This window comes from Musca domestica, unplaced genomic scaffold, assembly GCF_030504385.1.
Source record: "Musca domestica strain aabys unplaced genomic scaffold, Musca_domestica.polishedcontigs.V.1.1 10, whole genome shotgun sequence".
Lineage (NCBI taxonomy): Eukaryota > Metazoa > Arthropoda > Insecta > Diptera > Muscidae > Musca > Musca domestica.
Window position 1 is genome coordinate 12,167,259 of NW_026712115.1, and position 22,732 is coordinate 12,189,990.

At 33.6% G+C, this 22,732-nt stretch overlaps 1 protein-coding gene across 4 annotated transcripts in view; it reads left to right on the forward strand.

Annotated features, from left to right (window-relative positions):
• LOC101890869 (zwei Ig domain protein zig-8) overlaps positions 1-22,732 on the forward strand; it is a 358,699-nt gene that overhangs the window by 39,951 nt on the left and 296,016 nt on the right. For all 4 annotated transcript variants that reach the window (XM_059126655.1, XM_059126641.1, XM_059126633.1 and 1 more), the window contains exon 2: positions 21,872-21,916. The gene's annotated coding sequence lies outside the window, so the exon portion shown is untranslated. The remainder of the gene's footprint in view (positions 1-21,871; positions 21,917-22,732) is intronic.

Genomic DNA, 22,732 nt, shown 5'->3' on the forward strand with positions numbered 1-22,732 from the left:
CGTAGGCTGTAGCAACGATTCCGAACTTCAAATTAGAAGTTTGTAACAATTCCAGTGAATATTGTCGCTAATATCAAAGAATCTGAATCTGCATATACAGTCATATATGCAGATCATATCATATGTTGAAGAACCCAACATATGATATCTCTTCCAGAGGATAAAGTACTCCTTGTGTGGATTTTCAGACAATTCAATTGAAAAATGTTGCTAAAATCATCAAAATACCGATATCGGGTGGTACCTTTATATGGGGGCTAAACGATATCGTGGACCTATGTAGACAATTATCATCCAGTGGATAAAGTATTCACAAGGAACTCCTTGTGTGGAATTTCAGACGATTCTATTGAAAAATGTAGCTAATATCATCAAAATATCGAATACCGGGAGGTAACGTTATATGGGGGATATACGACATCATTAACCGATATAGCCCATCTGCGAACTTATCCTGCAGACAAAAGACTGATCTGTGAAAAATCTTAGCTTCCTTTCTTAATCTGTTTTGACTGTATCGTGATCACAACAGATGGGCGTACGGACGGACATGGCTAAATCGCCTTAGAATTTTACGCTGATCAAGTATATATATATAACTTCTTGTGTCTAAAATTATTATTTCGATGAGTTACAAACGGAATGACGAACTTTATATACTCTCCATACTATATATGGTGGAGAATATTAAGACATTACAGAGAAGTTTTACGAATAAAATTTTCAATAAAAAATTGGGTTCAAAATTGACGTTTTCAGTTAAAGGAAACTTCCATTTGCTCTTAAAACAAATTAACATTGCTGATTAAGTTGTTATGCTATCGTAACAAATGTGAAATGAGAAATGTGTCCTCTATAATTGTTTTCATTTGATATTTCTATCTTTAATAGCATTTTTCAAATTACCTTTTCATAGAACGGTGTCAATATTTTTACTCTGATTGTCCTATCTTTATACTTCTATGTCTTTGGAACATTTGGCATTAAGGTGACCGAGTTTATATAATGGTCTGATATTGAACTAAGTTAACCTAGACTCTCTCTCTCTCTCTCTCTCTCTCTCTCTCTTGTTAATTATTTATCCCTTTAGTGTGCCCGAGTCAAGTTTTCGCATTTTTTCATTAACCAATATGTATTCTCCAAATTTGAGATGGAAATCGAAAATATGATATTAGGATAATTTTTTTATATACGTGTTGACTAGACGCATGGAACTTATAAGATTGATTCGGAGTGGGACTGGTTAAAACATTGACTTTAGGGTCGGAGTCTAAGTCAATAGATTTGACTATTAACTCGTAACATAGATACGTATATGTTTTATTTGAGCTGTAGTTTGTAACATTTTCGAAGCGATTTAATTGCATTTACATGTTCCAACTATCAGTTGTTACAAAATCTGCTCAATATGGAATTGGGTTCGAAATAGCATTATTGTCCCAGAAACAGTATCCGATACTACGAATACTGTTGTAAAACCCATCTAAAAAACTCTTTTTGAATTACTCCGAAAGATGATTTTTTTCACATTTTTAATTACAGTTATCTTGCAAATCCCATCATTTTGAAACTAAATATACTTTACCAGCTGTAATCACCCCCATGTGTTAAGCCAGAAAAGCTAAGACGACAACGTGTAAATATCAAATAAGCATGATGGATATACATACATATGTTGCTCTAGATCTTAAGTTAATGACATATACATACTTACCCAAGGTAACCGATAAAAATATTCCATTAACAATTTGAGCAATTAATGTTGAAAACAATTAAATAAAATTCGTTTTCTTTCGATTCAAATATGTGTAATGTACACTGGCCTAAATTGGCTGAGCAACTGAGATTAATGTATAAATATGTATTTTAGTCTAGATGACATAGACAAAGGATGTTAGTTGCTTTGGGTAAGATGTTATTACCACTCAGTTTGTTTCAGAAGGACTGCGGGAGCCTTTGTACGCTAACTTCAGTCGGGTGGGGGGGTTCGTGTCCTTCCATTACAAATCTGCAGGAGTACAGAAAAATATTATAGACTCCCTGAATGTTGTTAAATCGAATGATATGAAGTGTATGAAAAGTCCCACAAATTTACTATCTATTGCTCATATATTTGATATTCACCATTTTACTATATCTCAGGTGGTGTGAGATATACGCCTCTTAACCCTCCCTAACCATAGTTCTGTTAGACGGAATTTGATACAGAACCCCATAACTCGTGTTACCTAGTTACGCCTTACCACTTCATGAAAACACGTTAGCTTCCTTAGTAATCCATTTCTTTAATTAGATAAACGCTCAAATATATGACATTATGAATCAAATTTTTATGCTATAATTATATGTAGTGAATAATTAAAATATTATAGGAAACATTATACTTAATCTAGAAAACAATATATGCTTGAAAATTACATTAACAAAAAAAAAAAAAAAAAAGGAAATCTCAAAAAAATATTAGTAAATATATACGTGACACCCTAATATATAAATGACGTAATAAGTCTTATTGAATGAAACATGAAACATTACAATTGTAATATTTGTTGTTTCTTTGTTCTACTTTTCGAGAACGTAAAAAGAGATCAATGAATGAATCAAACAATAGCTTGTGTGATAAGTAGATGACAAAAAAAAAACTCAAAATAAAGAAACAAAAATCACTCAAAGTACTCACCAACTCCGTTTTACGCTGAACTTGTTGGAGGCCTCGAAGAAGTTCGTCGTTGCGGTGTTATTCGTTGTGTTGTTGTTATTATATGTGAAATTCAATTGATGATAATGATCATAGTAATGTTTTCTCTACCTCATTCACAAATTTGTTTGTTCTTCTTCATTCATTAATATATCATTACGTGCGTATGTTTGATTATAACAGGGTGAACCTAAATTATGTCTATAAATTCAGAAACAAAATATAACTTACACTAAAAAAATATATAAAAGTGTGAATGTAAATTTAACAATTTACATAATACTTATCTAATTTTTATAAAGATTTTGATGGTCTTAGAATTGCCCTGCTTAAGGTACGGACATTCTATTTTATTGGTGGATGGGTTTTTAGTGACAGAATGGTGGTTTGTCCGGTAGAGGATTAATATGATGATTTTAGGTTTGATGTATTTTCTGCGAGATCATATTTTATCTAACTGGAACACTATTATTGTCTGGAGGCTGGTTGTGGTGGATTCGATAGAGGCTGCAAATCAATCTAACCCTAATATAATGTTTTGGGTTTCTTATGATGAATTCTGTGGTTATTTAGCAATCCAGCCGGAGAAGTATTTTGTTGGAAATTTGGTGGAATGTAGCAAGTGATCGCAGTGGATGCTGAAGCTTTCGTAGTGGCAATGGTGGTGTGATGAATGATTTTAATATTAAGGCTTCAAATTTTTAGTGCAATTTTTCACAATATTTGACGGAATGTTGGATTTTGTTCATTACAAATCATGCGGGGGATAATTGGTTGATAGAAGATGGTATTAAAATGCACTGGTTATACTTGACATCGCACATGTTGGCCCCCGACATAACCAAACAAAATTCGTCTTCACAGTTTGAGCCACGTGAAGAAAAATGTCGGGGGTTATTCTTTTCTTAATTATAGTTGCCTTTGTCACTATATACCACTTTTATTGAATTTTTCCAACTGAGTAGGCTGAATTTCAATGATTATACAATTTTTTAAGAAATTGTATTCTTTGCCTTGGCAAATTTAGGTTTATTTGCTAATAATTTCCTTATTTAAAATATGGAATTTGTCAATTTTTTAATTATCAAAATTATTTATCAAGTTTTTTCAAAATTCTTTAACTTTTCAATTTAGGTTTTTGTGTTCTGTACTTCTTGAAAGGCGAGTTGTAAAAGGCCTGTTGCAAATTCTCTTTTCTATACGAAAGCTCTGTACTAAAATTATAGTTGTATAGTAAGGGAATTGTAATTGTCGATAGAGTTGCTTTTGATCTAAGGCAAAGAACGATAGTACGTTTTTAGCGTTGCCACTTAGTTTCAATCGATAAATGTGATGAGTAATTTTGGTCGAATCGTATATTACAAACCAAGTAATATTTTCCTCATAGGAAACAATATTAATTGGAGATCATTAATTGGCAGATTTTGGTCTAAGGACGTATGTCCTTGGCATGGAAAGTGCCCATGGTCTTACCATCACTATCTTCCAGGATATAATAGTTTTGCCCTAGCTTTTCTTTGATCTTAGATTTGATAAAAAGGGGAGATAATTTGGCATTAAAAGCTTTTTCGGCGGAACTTTGAGCGAAATTTCGTCGATAAACTTCTTGGCCAATTTCAAAGGAAATTGGTCGGGCTCTCAAGTTATATTGGTTTTGATTCCTTTTATATGCCTCGGATATATGTCGACGTAAATTATTGCGAATTAAAGCTAAATTGTCATCTCTGTGCAAAATAGCAGATGGTTCACCTAAAAGTTCTAACTTCCGCAACAGTTTGTAAGACGTACCATGGGTAACCATATTAAACCCGAAAAGAGCATGATAAGGGGAATATTTGGTAGCTTGGTGCACAGAGTTTCTCAGGGCACAACTTATGAGACTTAAGTTTTCATCCCATAACCGATGATCTTTCTTCAAAAATGTGCGAATGCCTGCTATTATAGAGCGGTTTACGCGCTCAGAAGCATTCGACTGAGGCGAATATATGGCTGTATAAATATGGATTACTCCATGGGAGGTCAAAAATGCATTAAATTCATTTGATTTGAACTGGGAGCCGTTATCACTTATCAAAGTTTCAGGGACCCCATAAACGTGAAAAATTTGTTTAAGAAGATAATCTTGTATAACTGAAGTTGTAAATTTTTTTAGGGGACAGAGCCAATGAAACTTTGACATGTGATCCAGCACTATCAATAGGCCTATATTTCCATTTTTGCTCCTCGGGTACGGACCCAATATATCAATATATATCCTCTGAAATGGGCGATACGATATTGTTTCCTTACCCATTTCAGGTTTTAAAATTTGATTTGGTGCTTTGGTGCACTTACATACATCACATGACCTAATGTAATCCCTCACATCTTTTACCAAATTAGGCCAAAAGAAATGTCTTCTTATGAGTTCAATGGTTTTAAACATTCCCCCATGACAAGCGATAGCAGAGTTATGGAACCTGAAGATTATATCTTTACGGAGCTGTTGTGGTATCCACAGTTTCCATGCTCTGGAGTCTTGTTCACTATCCCCTGTATAATGGTCAGTTCTAATATAGACGTAGTTATCCACTATCTTCATGTCCGGGAATTGGGATTCATTTTTTAATATTTTATCTTTCAGAAATTTGTAGTCTGAGTCGAAAAAATGAGGGGAGTCTAGATCCACTTCCGGTTCTGAGAGCTCAATGGCTGAAATTTCGTTACAATGAATTCTCGACAATGCGTCAGGGACGACATTGTCTTTACCTTTCCTGTGGCTAAATGTGAATTTATATCCTTGCAACTTAAAGACCCATCTTGCAAGGCGGCCAGTTAAATCTTGCTGTTTCATTAGCCACACCAAGCTAGAATGGTCTGTTATGATTTCGAACTCTTGAAGTTCGACATAACACCGAAATTTCTTTATGGCTTCTACAGCCGCTAAACACTCTCTTTCGGTGACACTATAATTCCGCTGTGCGGAATTTAACTTTCTAGACATATACGCGATAGGCCTCTCGTCACCATTTTCGTCCACCTGTACTAATACAGCACCGATTCCATAATCGCTTGCATCACAATGGATGTAAAACTTTTTGGAGAAATCGGGGTTGATTAGAACAGGGGCGGTCGTTAAGAGATGTTTGATGGTGTTAAACGCATCATTAGCCTCATTTGTCCAAACAAATTTCTTTTTTGTGGACAGAAGTTCAGTAATTGGGAAAACTTTTGAAGAAAAGTTGTCGATAAATCGACGATACCAGCCCGACAAGCCGAGAAAACCTCGTACTTGCTTAAGGCTTTTCGGTACTGGCCAGGAAAGAATGGAGTCTATTTTTTCAGGGTCGGTTTTAAGACCTCCATGTCCAATAACGTATCCCAAGTACTTTACTTCTGTCACACAAAATTTACTTTTTGAGACGTTTATGGTCAAATTAGCTTTTCTGAACTCATCAGAAATTCTAATTAATATAGCTAAATGAGTAGGGAAATCTTCCGACACGATGATTAGGTCATCTAAGTAACCAAAGACACATTTTTTTAGATCGGCTGGGATTAGTTCGTCCATGAGACGGCACATTGTTTGTGGGGCGTTACACAGTCCGAATGGCATTACCACAAACTGGTAAAGTGGCCTACCCGGGACTGTGAACGCCGTAAGTGCTTTTGCCTCCTCAGCCAGACCGATCTGCCAAAATGCATCCTTTAAGTCAAGCTTAGATATTATGTTGGCTTTTGGAAGGCGGGCGAAGATTCCCTCAATGCTAGGGAGCGGATACGCGTCTTTCTTTGTGACAGCGTTTAATTTACGAGCGTCTAAACATAAGCGGACTTTGTTCGGTTTCAAAACTAACCGCATGGGTGAACTCCATGGAGAAACGGACGGTTCAATAACACCAAGTGCCAACATTCTGTCAATTTCTTTGTACATAAGATCTTCCACTGCAGGGGAAACGGGATAGAATCTTTGTTTGACGGGCTTAGAATTGCAAACATCGATTTCGTGTTTTATTAGGCTGGTTCGGCCAAGACCTTGTTTCTCAAAGTCTGGGAATAAAGCTTTAACTGCTTCTAACTGTTGAAGTTGGACTGATGTTAAAGGATATTGAACTTCGGACGATTCCTTAATCGGACAAATATCGGACGTTTCTATCTTCGGACGAATATCGGACTCAAAAGCGGACAACGTAGACGCAATTTTATTAGTTTCCTCATTATCAGACGGACTTGTTAAACAAATAGAATCGAAAATATCAGGTGCTAAATTAAATGCCTTCCAAAAGTCCAAGCCTAGTATTAAGCGTTGACTTAAAGATGGTACTATAAGAATTCGGAGGTGTTGATAACGATTTCTAAACTTAATTTCCACATCGAGATAACCACGAACCTTTTGACGTTTGCCATCTGCGGTTTTAACGCATGATTTAAAATCGTGGAATTCCTTATAAGAGGGAAAATCATACAATGCCAAATCGCCGCCTAAGCAACTTACGTTTGCTCCGGTATCGAGCAAACCTCGCTCTACAAAATTTAAAAACGAAACCTTTGCATATAGTCTCTGATCCTGTGGATCATTGACGATGCTTGAAATTAAATATTTTGAACAAATTTTTCTTTGTCTATAGTATCGTCGTAGACGAATTGTAGATCGTTTAGATCTTTTGACAGGATATGTAGAAATATCCGATATTTCAAAAATAGCATTTCTTTTTTGCAAATATTCAGCCCATCGTTGATGATAGGGACGTATGGGGAAGAGTATTGGCCTGTGAACATTATAATTATCTGAACCATTTCGTTGCAAAATTTGTACATATTTATCATCATATTGTTGTGGAAATTCGTGTATATTTTGAGGTGATTCTAAAACAGTAGCGGATGTATCACTACTGTTGTGAATTAGTGGTTTTTTGAATTTGATTGTTGGACAGGAGTTTTGTGAGGATTAAGCTTTATATTAGCACATTTTTCACAGTTGGGTTTATAAGTGTTTTTCGCACCACATCCATAACAAAATATGGATCTGTCTTTAAGACAGTCAACCCATAGATGACCTGGCTCATCGCAATTCCAGCATTTTGGTACTGCAGAAGGAATTTTGATGGCATCGACAGATATGTGATTATCTATATCAGAATCTTCACATAATGGAAATTCTAATTCGGCTATATTTTTTCGTGGGTATGATGTGGTCATAGTTTTGTTTATGACATGTCTTCGACAAGCATCATCATTAAACAAATTCTCTCTCATTTGAATAAGTTTTCTCAAATGAGCCATTGAAAATATCGGTACATACAATAATTCATGCCTTATTTCAGGACGCAAATTCCTTTTAATAATCTCTATCAGTTCTAACTCCTCAATTGGAGTTGTAAGACGATCTAATATCGTGGAAACAGAATCAAAGAATAACTCAAAGCTTTCGCCTGGCTTTTGTTTTCTACTACGAAGTTCTTCACGTATATCGGCATCTGTTTTGAAATCTTTATATTGATAGCGCAATGCCGCACAAAAGTCTTCCCAAACAATAGTTTGCACTTGCTTTCTGTAGCGCCAAAACCATTCTCTGGCTTTTCCAGATAGAAGAATATGTAAGTTTTTGCATATAGCAGAGTAGTCATTATCGAAATTATCAGCTGTTAACGATTTAAGGCGATATATAAATTCTTCAACATCTAAGCCTTTTGCTGACCCATCGAATTGCAAATTCCAATTTCTTATAATGGATGTGATTTTGTCAGTACCGACATAAGAATGACTGCTGATATTTGAAGCCATATGTCTACTACTGTTGGGAACATCACTGTTATTGACATGTTGCTGAACTTGAGTAATATGGTCTATATCAGGCCTATTTTGATTTATAGCAGTATTGTTCGTGCTTAAATTCTGAAAAATTCTCGTTACGCTTAATTCAATCATTTGACTAATTCTATCATAATCAACAATATTATTTTCTACATTCAGTCTTCGTTGTGGAGTATTTTGATTTCGAGTTGGTACTCTACTGGTATTTGGATTAATTGGAGTCATGTTGCCTCCAGTCTGATCATCCGCATTTTCAACGGAATCTCCTTGGTGATGTAAGTCAGGAAGTAAATTCCTAATTGTACTTCGGGTATTGTAATGTTTGGCAGTTGTACCACGCCCTCTACCACGAATAGTATTCTTGGACTTTTGATTAGCTTGGTTTGTACTTCTTACATCAATTCCTTCATGGAGGGAAATTTGCGAGTTTTCATTTTGGGTATGTAAGTTTCGTAGTTCCGATAACTCACACGGTCGTTTACATGTTGGACACTCAGAGGAAGAATAAAGATGTTTTTCTATGCAAGCACGATGGAACGAGTGAGCGCATTGTGAAATTATTAAGCAATCTTGATCTTCCGATAATAATTCTTTGCATATAGAACATTGTAATGATGATTCACACGCTGCTGATGCAGAAGGTGTGGGAGATCTTAACAGAGACATGTTGATTTTGAAACAAAATAAATGTATTGTTTTTAACTAAAACCTTACTCTTCAAAATTCTAAACTTTTTTTTTTTTATAAAACTGTAGTTTATTCATAACAAATTGTGTTTTCATATTCAGTGGTGGCACTAGGATTTATAGGGGAATTATCGAATATAAATGGAAACAAATCAACTGGGCTATGGAAATGTTATAAAAAAATAAGATATTTAGGATTATGGCAAACCGGATATGAAACATGCTCATTTGAATTAATGGTTTCTCTTGACGCTTAATGGACACTAACCACAATCAGCAAGATAATGTATATTCCTATTAACCGTCAAGTACCGATAACTAAGCCTCTAATCAGATATCCTAAAATTTATATAACACTATGAAACGAGTTGTTTAGAAAATTTGTAATCAAAAGTAATCTGTGGAAAGGCATTAGAGATTACTAATCGGTCAATCTACTCGATTGTTAGTCCTCAAATAGTCGAATTCCAGAAAAGTTCTGCAATGTATTCCAAAGAATTATTTTGGCTACAAAATTTTCAACAACAGCTCATTTCTTGAAATCTACATATGCTATGTTTTTAAAGTAGGGCGTAACTGAACAGTTTCCTGCACAAAATCGGGCCCCACGTTGGGCGCCATTTCTGTAATGTACACTGGCCTAAATTGGCTGAGCAACTGAGATTAATGTATAAATATGTATTTTGGTCTAGATGACATAGACAAAGGATGTTAGTTGCTTTGGGTAAGATGTTATTACCACTCAGTTTGTTTCAGAAGGACTGCGGGAGCCTTTGTACGCTAACTTCAGTCGGGTGGGGGGTTCGTGTCCTTCCATTACAAATCTGCAGGAGTACAGAAAAATATTATAGACTCCCTGAATGTTGTTAAATCGAATGATATGAAGTGTATGAAAAGTCCCACAAATTTACTATCTATTGCTCATATATTTGATATTCCCCATTTTACTATATCTCAGGTGGTGTGAGATATACGCCTCTTAACCCTCCCTAACCATAGTTCTGTTAGACGGAATTTGATACAGAACCCCATAACTCGTGTTACCTAGTTACGCCTTACCACTTCATGAAAACACGTTAGCTTCCTTAGTAATCCATTTCTTTAATTAGATAAACGCTCAAATATATGACATTATGAATCAAATTTTTATGCTATAATTATATGTAGTGAATAATTAAAATATTATAGGAAACATTATACTTAATCTAGAAAACAATATATGCTTGAAAATTACATTAACAAAAAAAAAAAAAAAAAAAGGAAATCTCAAAAAAATATTAGTAAATATATACGTGACACCCTAATATATAAATGACGTAATAAGTCTTATTGAATGAAACATGAAACATTACAATTGTAATATTTGTTGTTTCTTTGTTCTACTTTTCGAGAACGTAAAAAGAGATCAATGAATGAATCAAACAATAGCTTGTGTGATAAGTAGATGACAAAAAAAAAACTCAAAATAAAGAAACAAAAATCACTCAAAGTACTCACCAACTCCGTTTTACGCTGAACTTGTTGGAGGCCTCGAAGAAGTTCGTCGTTGCGGTGTTATTCGTTGTGTTGTTGTTATTATATGTGAAATTCAATTGATGATAATGATCATAGTAATGTTTTCTCTACCTCATTCACAAATTTGTTTGTTCTTCTTCATTCATTAATATATCATTACGTGCGTATGTTTGATTATAACAGGGTGAACCTAAATTATGTCTATAAATTCAGAAACAAAATATAACTTACACTAAAAAAATATATAAAAGTGTGAATGTAAATTTAACAATTTACATAATACTTATCTAATTTTTATAAAGATTTTGATGGTCTTAGAATTGCCCTGCTTAAGGTACGGACATTCTATTTTATTGGTGGATGGGTTTTTAGTGACAGAATGGTGGTTTGTCCGGTAGAGGATTAATATGATGATTTTAGGTTTGATGTATTTTCTGCGAGATCATATTTTATCTAACTGGAACACTATTATTGTCTGGAGGCTGGTTGTGGTGGATTCGATAGAGGCTGCAAATCAATCTAACCCTAATATAATGTTTTGGGTTTCTTATGATGAATTCTGTGGTTATTTAGCAATCCAGCCGGAGAAGTATTTTGTTGGAAATTTGGTGGAATGTAGCAAGTGATCGCAGTGGATGCTGAAGCTTTCGTAGTGGCAATGGTGGTGTGATGAATGATTTTAATATTAAGGCTTCAAATTTTTAGTGCAATTTTTCACAATATTTGACGGAATGTTGGATTTTGTTCATTACAAATCATGCGGGGGATAATTGGTTGATAGAAGATGGTATTAAAATGCACTGGTTATACTTGACATCGCACATGTTGGCCCCCGACATAACCAAACAAAATTCGTCTTCACAGTTTGAGCCACGTGAAGAAAAATGTCGGGGGTTATTCTTTTCTTAATTATAGTTGCCTTTGTCACTATATACCACTTTTATTGAATTTTTCCAACTGAGTAGGCTGAATTTCAATGATTATACAATTTTTTAAGAAATTGTATTCTTTGCCTTGGCAAATTTAGGTTTATTTGCTAATAATTTCCTTATTTAAAATATGGAATTTGTCAATTTTTTAATTATCAAAATTATTTATCAAGTTTTTTCAAAATTCTTTAACTTTTCAATTTAGGTTTTTGTGTTCTGTACTTCTTGAAAGGCGAGTTGTAAAAGGCCTGTTGCAAATTCTCTTTTCTATACGAAAGCTCTGTACTAAAATTATAGTTGTATAGTAAGGGAATTGTAATTGTCGATAGAGTTGCTTTTGATCTAAGGCAAAGAACGATAGTACGTTTTTAGCGTTGCCACTTAGTTTCAATCGATAAATGTGATGAGTAATTTTGGTCGAATCGTATATTACATATGTGTGCCTATAATTTAATGTTATCGCTAAACGACAAATGTCATCACCCTCAATGGAAATATTTACAAGTCATCACATGTTATGTGATTGACTTATTCCACAACTATAAGCGTTGAATAATTTATGGGCAGAACGATGATGTGATGATGGAAAAAATTATTTAACAAACCATTAAACAAGCGCAGGAATAAACACAATCACATACATTATAAATATTTTCAAATTTAATATAGATATGCTGTAATTGTATGGCAATTGAAAGTTGATTGAATACCATCGAAAATAGTTCGTGGACAATTTCACAAAAAAAAAAAAAGAAAGAAGAATGGAAATATGAGATAATATTGTAACAGATATAACTTAATGTATATTTTCCATTGCGTCATTCATTCTGTATCTGGGGCCGCTGTTTGTCTTTAGTGTTGCATGTTTCTTTTTGGAATGCAGGACACAAAAAAAAGAACACAGTTAACGAACCAGGACAACATTGCATGAATAACTTGCGGATATTATTTAAAGCTTTTTAAAAATATTTGCATAGTTCTGATGTTACTACAGCAGCCGTGAACTCAGTAAAGCCACCAGCGGTATGCCTGACTAAACAAAATCCATGGCTACAAATAGCATGTTTACTTCCATTGTCTGTCCGTCTGTCCACAAAAATACATAGATGAGATGAAAGGTTCATCCACAGATAGGAGCGTCTATTCATCGGGTGGATCGCCGTAACCATGACCAACTAAAAGCATTCAAAATAAGTAATACACTTTGCGTGTTCTCAATAAAAAATGTAATTTCCAAATGGCAAATGGATTCCCTTTTATTGTCTGTGATAATTGTTAATTTATTAGAATAAATTACTCCGTTCGGGATTCAATTTTTTACGCGAACTTATTTCCCAAGATCCACAAAATATTTAGTTCGATTTTTATACCCCTTTTGCTGGCATTCGGTATTAAAAGGCATCTAAGTCAGTCATCCGGTATGGTGATTTGAATGCTGGCCGGCATAATGGAATCATCAATGTTTAGAGTCCGTTACGGTTAACAGAATAACAAAAGCAACTGGTAAAACTTTACTAAACAAGAAGAGCAAACATTTAGGAACTCAGTATTAGTATGTGCTGATTACAAATGGTTGTTTTGAAATAGTTTTTTAATGTACAAACCGTTGGACAGAATGTGGTGTTCGCAGGATGCTGTTGAACTTACTGTTAAGTATTTCATAAATGTTTTGTTATGTTATATGGTTTTAGAGATGAATACTCCTGGAAGAGATCTGCAGTGGATGGTAAATTTCTTACACCCAAAAGGAAAAATACACACAAAAATTGCGGGAAATTTTTTGTACGATTTTTCCGCAAAGTCATACCTAAATAAATGCCCTTCTATATGTTATTATCAATATATTGATATAGATAATCAAGTTATGAGTATTTCGGTCGTTTCATCGTCTTGGCGGTCGTAATGCCCGAATAATATGGAAAATGAAGACAACATATTTGTAAATAAAGTTTTCTTTAATCCGATGGAAGAGTTCCTCGAAGAGTGACTACAAATATATCCTCATATTTTAAGTATCCGTTAACGCAAATTTATGGTAAAGGTCGGAAGTTTAGGACTTATCCTCGTCGCACAAATAAGAAATAACAATAGACTACGAGTTGTTGGTGTACATGATAGACTTGAAAACCCCTTAATGTTCGTAACGGTGGTACGGTGAGATGATGGGACTGTGGTAAAATGAGAGGTTAATTGTAAAAAATTATTAAATTTAGTATTCTGTTTTTAACACTTCAAAATATTTGTCCTAGAGCCAATAAAATATGTATACATAAAAGATCAGCATAAAATTCAAAGGGTCCTACCGTCGGTGGCAAAACCATGCCCATGCCGGACGATATTCGGGTTTTTGGTGATTTTAACTACATATTTCCAAATTTGGTATTTAAGACACGCAATAGATAAGAATTCTTGTAGAATTCTTGGGTTTCACTTTATGGTGTTTTGAAAACTTTAACTGCAAACTGCATTTGCAGTTTGAAGTGGAAAACGTTCGAATATTGAATCTATAGACTTCTATTCATAAATATTTTCTTACCTCTTGTAAGGCAATTGAAAGTCCGAACCAGCCAAACTTAATATTATAACTTGTTCCATTTATTGTTTAACCTCCACCATTTGCAACACCCCGAAACATAAATTGTGTGTCCCACTTAGTATATATATCCTTGATTAGCATAAAGTTATATGTCCGTTGGCGGAAATCACTTTAGCTTTCGAACAAAATGAAATAGGTTGATAACATTTTACTCAGATGTGTGTTAGGTATGCAGGACCTTTTGTATTTAAAATATGCTATAATAACTGGATAATATAACAGAACCGGCCGATTTAATGTTTTTGGGTGTAAATTGGAGGCATGTGTTCCCATTATGTAAGAAATATCCTGTCAAAATAGATCTGTGCCTCTAGATATTCGTAATTAATATAATTTGTGTCACACTTTTCACCGAAAATGTTTCAAATTTGGGTACTACATCCTATGACAGAAAATTGCTCATACAGATCCACGTCTTCGTATAGCTTTCATATAACAGTACCTCTCTCTATTCGGTATTCTAATGTTTTTTTATCAACATTATCCACCGGAATTGTTTTAAATTTACGTATTTGAATATCGTAATTGCCTTTATCAAAGATTGCATATTCAGGTCCATGTCTGCGTATAAGCCCTAATATAACGGTTAATCACAATTATTTTTATGATTTTAGCATTATTTTTTAACAGATTTTTCAAATTTTGCAAAAAATTTCATATACTCTGGATTAGCAGTATATAACATTTTGGTAAAATCATATGAAGGTATCAATTGATCACAGCTATTTCTGGGATCTTGGGCACATTTTTCAATTAATTTGACATCTTGGTTTCTAAGGAAACTTCTTCGCAGAAAATAATTAATAAATATATCCGTTCGAAATATTGGGTCCATAGTGCCAATAATATGGCCCAGTTATCTGAATTTGTTGGTGATTTTCTCATAATGACTAGCAGATAATAAATATAAAAATGAAAAAGAGATAGATTACGGGACAAATTTAAATATTTTTTGGACATGTGGTCCACGACACAGCATTCTCAACATTTTTTGAATTCTGCCTCATACAATATTAACTACTGTTATTATCATGACGTTATTGTTCACACCTATATACATATATTGTCAAAATTCTTTTTATAAAATTATTATTATTATTATTATTTTTTTTGCAATTCTATTGAAATTTTTTCGTAAATTTATGAGGTTTTAAGTTCATAATTCATTAAGAATAATAATCCATTTTTAAGTGTTTTACTTCTTAAGGAAACAATACTGTTTGAATGATTTGTTTATTTATTTACTAGCTGGCCCGGTCCGCGTTGCCGGCCCATAGTTTTTGTCTATTATGCATATTTGTCAAAGCATGATTATTCAAAGATATGAATGTTATAAATGTTCACGTACTGGTCGATTAGTTTTTAATTTTTAGTCAAATGAACAGTAATTTGGAATTTACTGTACTTTGTACAACTCGTAATTGGGGGCTAATTGATTTAATAATAGGCAAAGTTAATTACTTTTTTGAACCCATTAGCACCTCAGATTGTGCATTAGAGTCCTCATAAGTCCCCCTAACCATGTCGGTCTGTTTGTCCGCCAAAAGGTGGACTTGAGGGGATACTATTACATGGAGAAAATCCTAAAATTTGTAGATATGTTGAAATTTTTGTGTACGATTTTCATCCCCAAATACTCATTTTTAGCCAAATCCTTTGAAATATGGTAAAATGCGAAACATCGACCTACATTGAAAACTTTCTTCACCCCTTATAATCCAAGATGACAAATAGAGGCCAAATCAAAAATATAGCTATTTTACATCCATTACCGTAAGATGGGAATTAATTTTATTTGCCATTTAAATTGTAAGTTGGAGTCCATATTTTTCATCATAGTATAATTTAATGACGATTCAACAAATATTCGGTCCCGTGCTACTTTCTTATATTTGTAATTTGTTCATGTTTTCACAATTTATTTCATATAGATGTATATCCCAAATCTACGTTCCCAACCAATATTCTCTTGGGGGTTACAAATTCAATAGAATACAAATTTTTCTTTTCTGACCACACATTAGATGTGAAAGTGGACTTGGGGATACTCCAATGTGGGGACTTTATATGAATAAATTTCTTTGTGGCAATTATCTGTACGATGGTTCCCTACCCCAGGGTAGCATAAATAAAATTTTTTAGTGGTCAAGACCAATATGGGCCCTACTCCGAAAATTTTATGCGAAGAGGTTCTCTACCCCCCTTAGAAACAAAGATGCCAAATAAGGGCCAATAATAGAAGAAAATGGCGAAGGCTCCAAAAATGGCTTAAATCATACGATGATTATTTATGATCGATATCATGACCTGCTAAAGCGATTTAAGGTATCTTAAATGTTCAGGCAGAATTTTTGGAAGGATAGAAATCCTTTTCTTACTAAAAGTCCCATTCGCTCTACTATTTTGCACCCTTTATATTTGGTATTTTACTGATTGTACTCCCAAAAAATTTTGCATTTTGAGCTCTCATTGGACGGATTATTGTCACATGAAAGAAGTAGGGCCACGCTTTGAAATAAGCCCCATTAGTCTTTTTCGGTAATTTTTGTTTGTTTAAATGTCTGCGCATCTTCCAGCTGAAGCACGATGTAGGCCCTGGAGTTGAAAGGTAGATGTCAGTTACCATCGTATTTCGCACTTATTTCATTTTTTTGGTGAAAAATTGTATATAGTGAAAAATTATTCTTTATTTTGTTCACAAAAAATCCACGGAATTCAATATGATAATACAAATTGAGAAAAAATTTACAAAAGAAGAATAACAAATTGAAAAAATCTTCACCTTGTTCGCTGATTTTTTACAGCAAATGTTTAAAGATCCTTGCAAAGTTTGTCAATAGAATGTACTATTATTTTAAAATTCGATTCCATTGAATTTTTTTTTCGATTTTTCCCGATTTGAGTATTTTTGCAATGAGATATCTTTTTCATGGTTTTTAGCGATTTTGAAAAAGTAATTATCTTTTAAATTTGGTGTGACCGCATTAAAATATTTCGATATCTTCTATTCAGTTTCGCCACCACATAATTCGTATTAATATTCGAATTTAAAAATAAAATATAAAAAACACTACAAATGTACATCAGAAAAAATTAAGTCAAAATGGAAAAAATCATGCAAAATAAAACATTACTATTGTACATTTCAAAAGTCAAAATGAAAATGTTAATATATCACATTTTTACGCGATTTTTTTGGATATTATCCTTTTCGGAGAGGAGACAATTGAGAATTTGTGTGAATCGTTAAAATCAGTCCAGCGGTTCTTAAGTTATAAGCGTAGTAACTAACACAACTTACATTTATATATATAGATTTTTTTTTTTGGGACGAGCTGAATGACAATATCTTTTCTGTTAACAAGTGTCGAATATGGTTTGTTCTGATATTTTTTCGCATTGCATAGTGTTTGATAGTGTCCCACTGATTTTTCTGATTGTCTAGCTTGTCTTGAAAGAGAAATATATAAATCATTTAAAAAGCCCCGCTATGAAAAACCCATATATTTTTTCATTAAATTTGCTATCTTTACTTTAGCCATTAATGTGAAGAAAACTATTTCTAAAATGTTCACTTCGTATACGTACAACCTAATCTATGGGAGTTTGAAAATGTTATAGTTTGTTTTGAAATACCAAAAGTTTATGTTGAATATGTTTCCAACGTACTTTCAATGAGAGTTACCTGAGTACGCAAAAAAAAAATTAAAAAACAAGGAAGTCCTCTGTGGTGGACGATGCTTTCAGATGAAGCCATGCTCCTTTGTACAGATATGAATAAACACTCCTGCTAACCATCGACCCTCTTCACGAAATACAACAAACACAAGCCATATTTGGCTTTTAGTAGAATTCAGTCAGTAGCCTTTTGAGTGGCTTGCTGGTCGAGTGTTGACTAAAAACTGTATTCGAGGCTCTAGTTAACCCAGTTAGCAAACCAAATTCAAATAAAAACGGATGTGTTTGTGTGGCCAGGGTTTGTATGGCAAAAAGCAAACCCATAGTCCCCACACAAACATCGACAGACTGACATTCTGGTCGTTACACTACACCTACCCAGGTAGCTGCATGTAAGATAGGGACCATAAAAAATGCCATATGGTAGCTAAATTTATAACCATTAAAAATTCAGCAAATCCCATCAGTGTAGATATAAAATTCATTAGAGCTACGTTTTTTATGCAAACATCCCCCAACTCTTTCCTTCCGCTTCCGCAGCCGCTGTTCAGTTCGTTCTACCCAATTTATGTTTTTCGTTAGAAAGGTAAATCTATGAAAACAACAACATTGAGAGGAAATGTTCAAAATATAAAATTGTTGCTCTCTGTCTCGTCGCACAACAAATTCGCGAATAAAAAAATAAAAAGTTAATATTGGTACAAGGATTTTTTTGCTTGGTTAAAAGTCAACAAACTTGTTAATCATGGCTAACAGTTGAGTTAAATGTATGTGACAATTAGTTTTATGTTTTTTTATACTTTTATATTTTTTTGTTTAACTAGGCATTTATTACAAACATGTGAGATTTTAATATTTCTAATGTATGTATAGTGAATGTTATAAAGAATTGTTATTTAAATCATATCTGTTACTGATAACATTATAATTTTTCAATACTTTTTGTTCAATTTAATTTAATGTTAATAATACCGTCAATTCATGAATCCGAATGAATTTGAATTTTCGACAATTATTTGATATATGGGAAATTTAAAATTTCTTTTAAACTTTTATTTTAAAAAGTGATTTTTTTGCCGGCACATCAACAATTTTTGTTAAAATCTCAGTTATGGACTGATTGAGGGATATGGACTAATTATCTTATATTATCAATAAGATTTTTTTAAATCTATGAATTGGTCATTTGAAACAATTTTAATATCTACGCACAAATTTAAAAATTCAAAACCCTTTCAAGCACAAACACCCACTAAATTATGCAACTTTCGGGATTTGGCGAATTAGAGCAACACAATATAAACTGATTTAAAAATATCTCATTTCGATGCGAAATATTCTAACCATCGTTAATACCACATTATGGCATGAGGCTAACCTTCGTACTAGCTTTATGTGTACTGCACTACATACCTCTTCAATTAAATTAAAAATAATACCAGATACACTTTAGTGTTCCGTATTTAAGTGAAAAAAGCCCCAATAAGCTGCTTATAATAAGCGATAATAAAACAAAAACGCATTCAAACATTGTGGTGTGTTCAAACATCATTATAGAAAATGTTGTTGTTTTTTTTATTTTTGGTAACGTGTGTTCGAGGGTGTTGTAAGAGGATGAAAATTGAATAACTTACATACATGCAAACGCACGGGACATTATAAAGTATCAATCAAGCTTCACGCTGGTACATTAGGGCGGATGCGAAACAATTATTGTTAATGATTCTTGTCATTTCGTAAATTTTTGCAATCGGCATTTCGGCGTTTTGGGAAATATGGTCGATCAAGCTTTTTCTAATAAAATCGATTTTAGTGAAGAAATCACCAGAACGATTCGATGGCTAGAATATGTTGCATGGATACATGGGATTAAGAAAAGATCCCTATATTTTTTGTACTGTTCAGAGAACATTAAATTTTTTATACCGTACGACATTTTATAATACATGGTATTATGTCTTTATGCATATGTTTGTAACATGCAGATGGAATCGAAATAGACCCATATTTTCTTCCAAAGAATCACATATTGAGTCGGTTTTGTGCATATCCCTTTGTCCATGTATTTTTGAAAACAAAGTGTAGGTTGCATTTATTGTCCGTTTGAGATACAATTTTCCGCAAAACCCTAATGAAATTCGTGATAATTGGTCTAAATTTAGATATAGCTCCTATGTATATCATGCACTCTATTGTCCGGAGGGGCAAATGCCTCCGTCTAATTTCGAGAAAATCGAACCAGGGTTGGATATACCTCTTATATATATTGAACCATTGAGCCAAAACTACTGCTCATATATTTAAACAAATAAAAAACAGCTAATTTCGGCATTTTAATACCCTCCACCAATTGGAATGAAATTGCAAAATGTAAAAAAATGTAATTGAATATGTCAATATCATATGAAAACTGCCAATTATTTACCAGAGAAGGTGGTGCCGTTTATGAATGTTGGGAATATCTAATATTGGCTAAACGAAAAGGTGAATTTATATCAGCAATTATCTCTTATAGAAAGCAGTACTTATTGCGAAATTCAAATTCCGAATTTGTAATAATTCTGGTAAAAAGTACTAAATACCGAATATATGGAGATACAGTCTTATAAGGCCTATACGAAACAGTAGACCTCTACAGACATTTATCTACCAGAGAAGGTGGTACCCATTACGAACTCTAAACACTAAGTTTGATATAATTGTGTTGAAAATGTAGCTAAAATCCTTAAAATACCGAATATTGTGAGGTATAGTTATATTGGAACTAGTATACCAAAACTTGGACCTATATAGACAGTAGTATGCAAACTCGGGTTAAAATTGTGGCTAAAATAGCCAATCACCTTAAAACTGGCGGTACAGTGATGTGGGGTTTATACCAAAACGTGGACCTATCTCACCCATTTTCGATAGCAAAAGTCCAGGAGACAGAAACTACATCTGAGTAAAATTGATCGGCTTACACCATTTTGTTCGCATGCTAGAATTACTTCCTCAAACGGACGGACATCGCTAAATCGACATAGAACTTTATGATGATCAAAAATATATATATTCTTCGTAAGGTCTAAAATTTATATTTCGAGGTGTTACAAACGATATGACAAAATTAATATACAGTCCATACTCCGGGTGAGAGTGTGAAAAAAGATAGTAAAAATATTGCAAGCTTATTTCAATCAAAAAATTGTTTAAAAACATTTGAAATCCTGCACCAACCCTAGTGCTAATGGATTATATTCATGTGTTAGCAAAACCATTTTGCAAGTGTTCACTTGCCATATACTCGTACATGCATACAAATGCAAATGTATATTAAGCGTTTTACATTCATATCTGTGTACGCAATTTACAATCTCATTCGCACACTCTCTCACACACACACACACATACACGCTCATCCACATCAGTGGCGGTAATTTCATGGTGACAGTCGAATGCGAGTAGATAATGACATCTGGCTCTGATGAGATCTGATGTGATGCTGTAATTTGGCGTGATCTGAACTGTTACGGAAGGCTGAAGTGAATATGTAGCCGCGCCGAAACGCTGAGAGTTTGCTTAAACATGCATGTGATAAGACCAGTTTGCGGGGATATTAAAATAAAATAAACAACAGTTATCTGATGAAATACATCGGAAAATACCTCTGCAATGTAATGACTGTTGAGATACATACGCACACACACACATACACACGCTCACACAAATTTGCATACACAACCATTGATGTACACAATTATTGTTAATGATGGGCAAATTGAAATAATGCCATACAATGGCAACAAATGACAGAACAATTTGATGCGACGACGAAGGCTACAGCAACGGCACGGCATAGTTTTTTTTTAACGTTTCCGTCCTCTGATATAAATTGCAAATGATTTGTTTTTAATTAAATTTTAAATTCTTTTTGCAAATTGATTCCATAGAAATTAATTAATGAGCAACCCTTTTTGTGTCTTTACTTTTGTAGATAATTTGTGCAATCCATTATCGACCACAAGGGAACCTTTTGAAGGTAAGTGTAAACATCCGCTTGTTTCTGATTTATTCCATGCAAAATAAAAGTGCACATGTAAAGATGTGGAATGTGTTTGGAGACTATGCAAAGTGGTCCAATAGAGTTTGGAAATTGTGACACTTGTGACCTTAATTGTGAAATTTAAGTAACTGTTTTGAAATTCTAATTAAAATCCTTATAAATACAGAGTGAAAATTCTTAATAAAACTCAACTACAGACAATTTTTTAAATGGAGTGAACTCTTTATTGCAGCCAAATAAGCATTTACACAAATCTAATGGTATTGAGATGATATTATGTCGGAAAAATCGTCAAACTACCACTAACACAGAAGATTGTATATCAATTTGAAGTAAAGGGAATCCCAACTAATACTAATTTGAATGTATTATGCATAGTGAGCCTCTTAGAGGATAAAAAGACTACATCAATTCGATAGATTTTAGCACGTTATTATTTATTTGAAAGCATTAGCTTTCAGCTTATACGGTTCAGACCATTATTTCCCAAAGTTTGCTAGATTCCAACCAATCTAACAAAAGTTTAATCATTTTATATACCCTCTACCAATTGGAAGGATCTTAAAAATTTAAAAAAAAACCTGGAACATACCACTTAAATGAACACCGTTAAATGGGGTCTATACGAAGACTTTTTACGAGCTTCAAACTTTAAATACGAAATTTGTAACAATTCCAGTCAAAAATGTCGCTAAAATCATCAAAAACCGAATAAGGGTACCGTTATATGAGGGCTATACGATATCGTGGACCTATGTAGACAATTCTTATGTAGGCGCTAAAGTATTCAGA